Here is an 8,681-nt window from a genome sequence, read left to right on the forward strand (position 1 = left end):
CCCAATCCGTTCCGTTCGCGGATTTTGCGGGAAATTCGCAAATCTCATAGATTGCGAATTTACCGAAAATCCGCAAAATCCGCGAGCGGAACGGGTTTTCCGCCCATGCTTAATCATGATACTATGAATCCCATTTTTCATCCAGCTTCTAACACTTTTTGTGAGGCGCTTTCCTTTAACTTTACCATGGAGCTATATAAAAACTTCAAAGGGCTACTTCTCTATCACCCTCCAGGCCCCAGAGCTGGGTTCCTGGAAACAATAGGCACCCTACTCGAAGTTGGAATGTGCTTAGAATCATTCGTGGTATTAGGGGATTTAAATTTTTTCCTCGAAGATACCATGGACCCGGATACCATTAACATTAATAGAATAATGGAGACTGGGGAATTGAAGCAGCTAGTGGAAGGTCCTATGCATTTTAAAGGGCATACCCTGGACGGGATTTATTCTAACAACCCTGATCTCGCCTGGCATGAGGTCCAAAACCCTTGGCCTGGTCCGTTCATAGGGCCATTATTTTTAAGTTACAGGAATCAACAGCCCCTAAATCCAAATCCAGGCCCACAAAGATGCTGGAAAAAAGAATATGGAAAGAATTAGAGAGGGCCCAGCTAGAAGAGGAATTAAAGAGATCCTTTCTCCCACTCCCCCTTGAAGTAGATGAAGCTGTGGCGACATATACAACCTGGCTAGATTAAGCCTGTAAAAATTTGGTCCCCATAAAAAGGTGGACCCCCAAGCGGGCCAAACCCTCGGCCCCCTGGTATTCAGACAAGCTTAACTCTCAGAAACTGGTCTGTAAAAAACTCGTAAGGGTTTGGAGGAAGAAATTCAAAAACACTGATAAAGAATTATACAAGCACAGTCTTAAATGTTACAAAGAACTGTTGTTTGCGCCTTGACGCCCGCTGGGCTAAGTTGCGCGGTCACAAATCACACTTCATTCATTGTTGGAAACTAAAAAGAACTTCTACTCGCGTGAAATTCTTCTAGCGAAGTCTAACGCCAAAGAATTATTTAAATCGGTTAAAAAACTTGCCTCACCAAACACTCCTAAGATTGCTAGTAGCCCTGAACTGTGTAATAAACTGGCTACTTTTTTCCGACATAAGGTGGAATGCATATATTACATTTTTGTGCCAGTCCAGAAGGAAGAAGGAACATTCCCCAGGGAAATGGGTCAGACAGAACCCAACATGGGGCCTGTATTTGATCATTTCATCTCCTTAGAAAGATCAGAAACCATTAATCTCTTGAATTCCTTATGCTCAGGCACCCCCAGAGACCCTTGCCCAGTCTCGATCCTGAAAACCATTCCGGAAAGTATAGGATCCGCCTTACACCCCCTGATCAATAATATCTTTGCTTCTGGGTGTTTCCCCAAAGAGTGGAAGAGGGCTTCTATTCTCCCCCTATTGAAAAAAACAACAATGGACCCCTCAGATCCCAGTAGTTATAGGCCTATCTCACGGCTTCCATTGCCAGCAAAAATCATTGAAAAGGCTATGAACATCCAGCTTAGCTCTTATCTTCAAACCAATCATTTACTTGATCCAACACAATATGGTTTCAGAACCGAACATAACACAGAACTGGCTCTTATTAAATCTTTAGAAGAAGTAAGGGAGGCGTTGGACAGTGGAGGGAAGGCTGTATTGATCCTGTTAGACCTATCGGCAGCCTTCGACACGGTCCATCACATGGTTCTGATGGACCGGCTGCCGGAGGTAGGAGTACAAGCTGCTGCATTCCTTTCTCTCTGATAGATCACAGACGGTCGATCTGGATAATAACAAGTCCCATCCTTTCTGCCTTTCTTATGGGGTCATTCAGGGGTCCTCAATAAGCCCCACGCTTTTCAATATTTACATGATATCGCTGGCTAGCCTAATAAAATCTTACTGTTTTCAGCTAACCTCGTACACCAATGACACCCAAATAGTGTTATCAATTAATGATGGCGAGGAAAAAGAAACAGAAGTGGGTTTTCATGATTGTATGAAGGAGATAGCTGGGTGGATGGCATCGAACTGTTTAAAACTAAATTCCACCAAAACCGAGATCATTGTTTTCCGAAATAACCCTCATGTTTGGACACCTGATTGGTGGCCAGCAGATTTGGGCAACTGCCCTTTACCGACACTAAAAGCTAAGAACTTGGGGGTAACATTTGACAGTAGATTGATATTTAGCAATCACATCAGTGCCCATGGTCTCTGCTTGTTTCCTGATATTACTAATTTTAAGGAAAATTAAACCTTACCTTACCTCTCAGAAGGAAATTTCAGGACAGTGGTCACGTTACTCGTTATGTCAATACTGGACTACTGGAATGGTATCTATCTGAATGCCCGAAAACAGGACATCAATAGGCTTCAGATAGTGCAAAATGCAGCAGCCAGGCTGCTGTCAGGTACTCCCAAATTCGTTTCAGTGGAAAAAGAGCTAACCAGGTTACACTGACTTCCGGTGAAGCAAAGGGTTCGCTTTAAGGCCTTATGCACAGCTTTTAAGGCTCTTAATGGTAAAGACCATGACCACTTGAAGAATAAGTTCAAGTGGTATGTTCCCGCTAGCACCCTTCGATCGACTTGAGCAAAAAAGGTCCTAACCCCCACGGAGTTTTACTGTATGTACTTGTAAGGCTTGGAATGTTCTGCCATTTCATCTGAGGAATGCCTCGGATCTCCTTCGTTTCAGGAAGGAGCTGAAGACGTGGTTGTTTACCCAATGACCCTCTCCCCACTACGGCTCGGCAGTATATAGCGCCAGGACACCCCAGGGTAACCGCTGCGCTCTACAAATTCAATTAACATAACATAACATGAAGAGACATAACTAGGCAGCAAAACAATCCCATCCTATAAGAGGAAATTTCCTTAAATAACTCAAAAACGATATATATCAAGTTATAATACGAAATACAAATTATACTAAAACAGTGTTGGATTTGGCCCTATCTGCAGGGTCACCCTTAAACCTTTTGCCTTCACTCCTCCTATTTTTTCTGAGTTCGTTTCTGTTGGCTCTAGGACTTTGTGCACTCTACCACTGCTAACCAGTGCTAAAGTGCTTGTGCTCTTTCCCCTAAACATGCTGAAATTGGTTTACACCTGATTGGCATGTTGAAATTTATTATAAGTTCCGTTTAGAGTTGTATACCATATACACAGGGCGTGTAAATTAAATTCTACTAGTTGGCCTGCTGCACTTATTGTGCCACTCACTTAATTAGCCCCTGAAAACATATCCTAGGTCTGACTTTGCAGCCTGCATGGAATTTTAAACTGCCAATTCGACTTGGAAATATAACCCCAGTGTCAATCCTTAAACTCCCCTTTTCTTGCATATAGATCACTCCTAAAGTAGGTGCTAGGTAGCCCGTTAGGCAGGGTGCATTGCAATTAAAAAGTTGGACAAATAAATTTAAGATTTACCTGTTCCAACTGTGAAAAATGTGTAAATTTGTTTTGCACTACTGTGAGGCCCACCTATCATTTAGGATAACATTGGGTTGCCGTATTTCATTTAAAAAGTGCTAATATTTGATTGGGATCAGGTAAGCATGTGGTGTTTGGTGTCTGAGAAATTACAAATCCACTTTAATGATAAAATTGGAATTTAAGTTACAGTTATGAAAATGCCACTTTTAGAAAGTTGGCATTTTTCTGGCCACCTATGTGGTGCCTGCAGCCTGCTCCTAGGTCACATGACCGGGTGTACCTGACAGATGGACTTGGTTTATTGCTCCAAGACACCCACACGATAGAGGGATTTGGTGTGTCTTGATAGGCCATCAACTGGCAGGAAGGGGGGGCAGAGCTGTGCACAGCACCACTTGCAATTAAATAGGCTGCGCTCTGTCTTCACAGAAAGGATTGTTCAACCCTGCATTGTTCATAGAGCCAGCTTGGAGCCAGAGCATGGGAATCAGGAAAGTTCAAGGACCTCAAAGGGAACCCTCTAGAAACTTCTCCTAGATCAAAGGAGGCACTATGTATAAACAGGGTACTCTCAGATCCACTCTTCAGTTCACTTTTTGGACCGGCGGAAGTACTCTCAGACTCCACAAGAATGCTTTGCTGCACCTGAAAGGACTGCTCTGCTGCCTGGAGCCCGCCTTGAACCATCAGAGGACTGCCATGCTGCTTGAGTCTTGCTTCATCACCTGAACCCAGGACTACCAGAGTGACTTCTAGGGTTAGCTTGCTTGCTTCCTATCTAAGAGCCTCAGGAACAGAAAAGTCTCCCACCTTCTTGAACTTGCACCTGGACCCAGACTGAGTGATTCCTAACACCCCCTTCAATCCTGGACCCTTGTTGTTGGTGCTAAATATGCCCAGATAGCCAAAATGCAAAACCTGGATCTTGAAAAAGTTTGCCTAATAACTGGTCTAAGAACCGAAGGAAGACCGGGAGTAACCTGCTCAGCTATCTGCCTGTTAGAAATGGTGGTCTCTAGTTGACAATGGTTTGCACCTTTGTCCAAGTAGGAACCCTTGTTCCTAGTCAGGGTTTGGTAAGGGGGATACAATTCTAAAATAATTCATGCTCAGGCTGAGAGCGTCGCTGTGAGCCGCGAGCAATCAGCAGCGGTAGCAACGGAGACGCAGGCCATGGCCTCAGCGTCAGGAGCCCAGAGTACGAGTATTCAGGATGTGCCGGCGGAAGGAGCTGCTGTCCTTACTCCTATGGAGAAACAATGCGTTCACCAAGATGACGACCGGCGGCCCCAAGCAGAACAGACCCAGGTACAAGGGCAAGAGCGGGGTGATGGCGAAGATGCAAGGTCATTGCCAGGAAATGAGGTGCTTCTTAAAAAAGGGGTGGTTCAGGAACACGCTCAAATACAAGTACAAGAGCTTATAACTGTAGCATTGACTGAGGCTGCATCTGAGGCAGTATCTTTACGAGCAGTGACAGCGACATCGAGTGGGTTTAATATAACCACATCTACTGAGCTAGGGGCAAGTGGAAATTCTGCGGAGTCAATTATGATCATGGACGATGAGTTGCCAAGACAAGACATTGGTGGTGTGCCCAACGTGAAGAGCCTTTCTGACCTAGGGGTCCTAAGGGAAGACAAGGCAGAAAATGGAGAGGAATATGCTACTGAGTCTTCCTTTGTTCAAGGAATAACTTTGCCAGGCTCACCTAATGATGAATGCTTTTATTCAGTCAATTATGAAGAAGGCGCCTCTGACACGGATGTGGATTCAGGATTAAGTGAAAGCGGTAACACTGAATCAGACTCAGATGAGGCCTCCCTTTCACTAGATCACCACACTGGAAACTCAGAGAGAGAAACATCAGAACCTGAGCGAGCAACGGTAAAAGGGGCCCCGGGGCGTCCCAAGTCGAACAGCGCCAGGAGGAGGGCACACATGAGAGTTCGTACTACGTTAAGCCCAACACAGAGGGCAGTAGCTAAGAAGCTAGACTGGGACTACTCTGCTACATCACAGGTTTACCCTGAGGGTTTAGGTCCTGTGCCTCATCAACTTGAACAATCACTTGGTCTTAGCTCTAACCCTGATCCTAATTCTAATCCTAACCCCAACTCTAACTCAAGCGCTAACTTTGATTTGTTATTTGAAACTTTAAAACAAATGCAGAGTGAGGCAAGAGCTGAAGGAAGAAAGGATAGACATGCTAATAAAAAGATACAGGGGTCACTGCGAAAAGTCAACAAACTATACGCAGACATGGCTGGCAGAGTTGCAGAAGTTGAGGATAGAACTGGGAAGTTGGAGGATTTGGTTGCGAAGCTCCAGGTGGACAAACAAGACCACGAAAAAACAACATCAGATGTCCTGTGGAAACTTGAAGACTTTGAGAACAGGCAAAAGCGAAATAACATAAGATTGCTTGGAGTGGATGAAGGAAAGGAGGGACAAGATGCTCGAGCATTTGTGGTGGAGTTGTTCAGAGGAGCATTCCCTGAAAATACTAAATGGGATTGGGAAAAAGAGGTGCAGCTGGGCCCACCGGTTTCCTCTGGTTCAGAAAAACGGGAGTACAATCGGCAAACCAAGGGCAATACTGGTGTACATTGGGAACTTTTTGGCAAGGGAGGAAATAATGAGCAAAGCAAAGCCAGGGGCTTAGAGAGTCTACAAGGATGTTACATGTTTTGCACGGCCGAATTTCTGCCATACCACCGTTGAGAGAAGGTGGCAGATGAGACAATTAATAGCTCCCTTCCGAAATGTTGGGTGTGAAGCTTACCTGATGTTCCCATCTTGTCTCAAAGTAGGAAGCAATGGGCAGTTTAGGGGTTTCTATTCTGAGATAATGGCTCAGGAGTACCTCTCATCACTGAAGGAGAGCAGGGGCCACAAAAACCAGTCAATGGCTTTAGCACAAGTCAATTGCAAGGCTCATAAGTAAGAGATCTCTAGATAAATACTAGTATAAAAGGGCAATAAAAGATATAAAATCAGGATCAGCACATGAGAAATAAACAGTTAAGGAAAGGGGGAGGGGGGAAGACGCCCTGGGGCCCTGGCTGTCAAACATAGGTCAGGATTGACCTATTTGCTAGTAAGGGGGGGGACCACAGGGGTGGGTTGTCCGGGGAGGGAGGGACGAAGGGGGACAGGGCACAACAGATAAGAACAAGCACGAGTGATACAGATTTTGGTTTGGGAATGGCTTATTATGTTTTGCACACAGAAAAAGATCAAAATAATAATAACTGAACAGAAGTTAGAATCAGATGTAATTGCTATCTGTGAAGGGGAAATAGAAGGAAAAAGTTTTACTTTTGGTCTTTTGATTATATTGATGGTAATATGTCCAAAATTACTTAATGGTAATTAGTATAGTAACTTGGAACGTTAGTGTCCTGAATGATTGTCAGAAAAGGCAAAAGATTGCAGTTTCATTAAACGGGATGAACGTTGACTTTATTAAACTAATATTATCGTTACACAGGGATATCTCTTGGATCAATTAGGCTTTAAGGTATTAGCACACTCAAAACAAGGTTCAAAACACAGAGGGGTTGCTATATTATCTAGGAAAAGGAACTTGATTGTAAGAAAGAAACTTGAAGATCAATGGGGTAGGTGAGCACTAATTGAATGTCTCTTGGAGGGAGAGTGGTACACCTTAGGGGTAGTTTATGGCTCAACGGAAGATGACCCGGAGATCCTCAAGTTTTTAGATGTGGAATTAGCCACTTGGGCCCCTCGTGTAATACTGGGGGGGGGGGGGGATTTTAATATTAATGGAGTGGATGGGCTGGGTGCATGGTCATTTGGGAGATATATGGGGAGGAAAAAGAGAGTCCACCGAGCACTAGGACAGCTAGTAATTAATAATATGCTTACAGATGTTTGGGGGAAAGTAAGACCTGGGGATAAAGGGTTCACACACTATTCTGCCCCCCATCGGGTGTGTGTGAGACTTGATTACTTTTTTGCCTCTAACTCATTGATCTCTAGGGCTAAGATTGAGATACTTCCCCGAATATTGAGTGATCACAACCCGCTGGTTCTAAGGCTAGATATAACTACTAGGGTTAGCAAGGAGAGATTCTGGACTTTCGAGTGAGGTCTCCTACAGGATCAAAAGTATATATTGCACATTACTCGTGGATTAAAGAGTTTTTTTTAATTAATAGGGGGAGCACGACTACAGGGATAGTTTGGGACGCCTTTAAGGCGAGAGCACATGGGGAAACCTTAAGCTTTAGTACCTATAAACGAAACCTGGAACAGACTATGAATAGAGATCTGGCAAAGGCAGTGGTGGACGCAGAGGAAGAGTTACATCTTTGTGTCGCATCAGGGGCTCAGTTGGATCAGGCCCTCATAAAAATAGCAAAGGTAAAAATGGAAGCTGAAGAAGACATTGCAAATAAAGCAGCTAAGATTTTTTTGACCAGAAGGGAGAGATGCCACGAGTTTAGCGAAACAGTGGGGCGGACCCTAGCCGTACGTACAAGGCAAAAGGCTGCGTCGGGAGAAGTAAGGGAAATCAAAGATTCTGTAGGTAGATTACATATAGATTCAGATGAAATAAGAGAGGTATTTAGGGAATTCTACGCCACATTGTATGACGATCAGCAAAGACTAAGCCTGGAGGCTGTGAGATATTTAGATGACATCCCAGTGACGCGCTTGACGGAGGTAGAATCGGAAGGATTGGAAAAACTGTTAGATTCAGAAGAGATTAAAATTGCTTTATCAAATCTTCCCTCTGGTAAAGCATCAGGCCCTGATCAAATTCCAATAGAATTTTATAAGGTATTCTGGGATGTTCTTTGGGAGGACATGGCAACAAAGATGCGGAAGGCACAGGCTGGGGATTCTATACCGGGTTCATGGGGTGGTGCTGATATCGTGATCATTTTAAAAAAGGGAAAGCCAGCCAATGAACCTGGATCGTACAGGCCAATCACACTGACGAAATCCGATACTAAAATATTCTCTAAGGTTCTGGCAACAAGATATGCTATAGTAATAAGTTCCCTCGTGAGCAGTAACCAGCACGGGTTTATTCCGGGCAGGGGTACAACGCACCACACGCATAAGGTCATTACATTATTTGACGCCATGGAGGTAGCAGGAGACCCGATGGCGGTAATGTTATTAGATGCAGAAAAAGCTTTCGATCGGGTCTCCTGGGACTTTCTGTGGCATATTTAAAAAAGAGCAGGTTTTGGTAATGGT

Source organism: Lissotriton vulgaris, chromosome 10, assembly GCF_964263255.1.
Source record: "Lissotriton vulgaris chromosome 10, aLisVul1.2, whole genome shotgun sequence".
Classification (NCBI taxonomy): Eukaryota; Metazoa; Chordata; class Amphibia; order Caudata; family Salamandridae; genus Lissotriton; species Lissotriton vulgaris.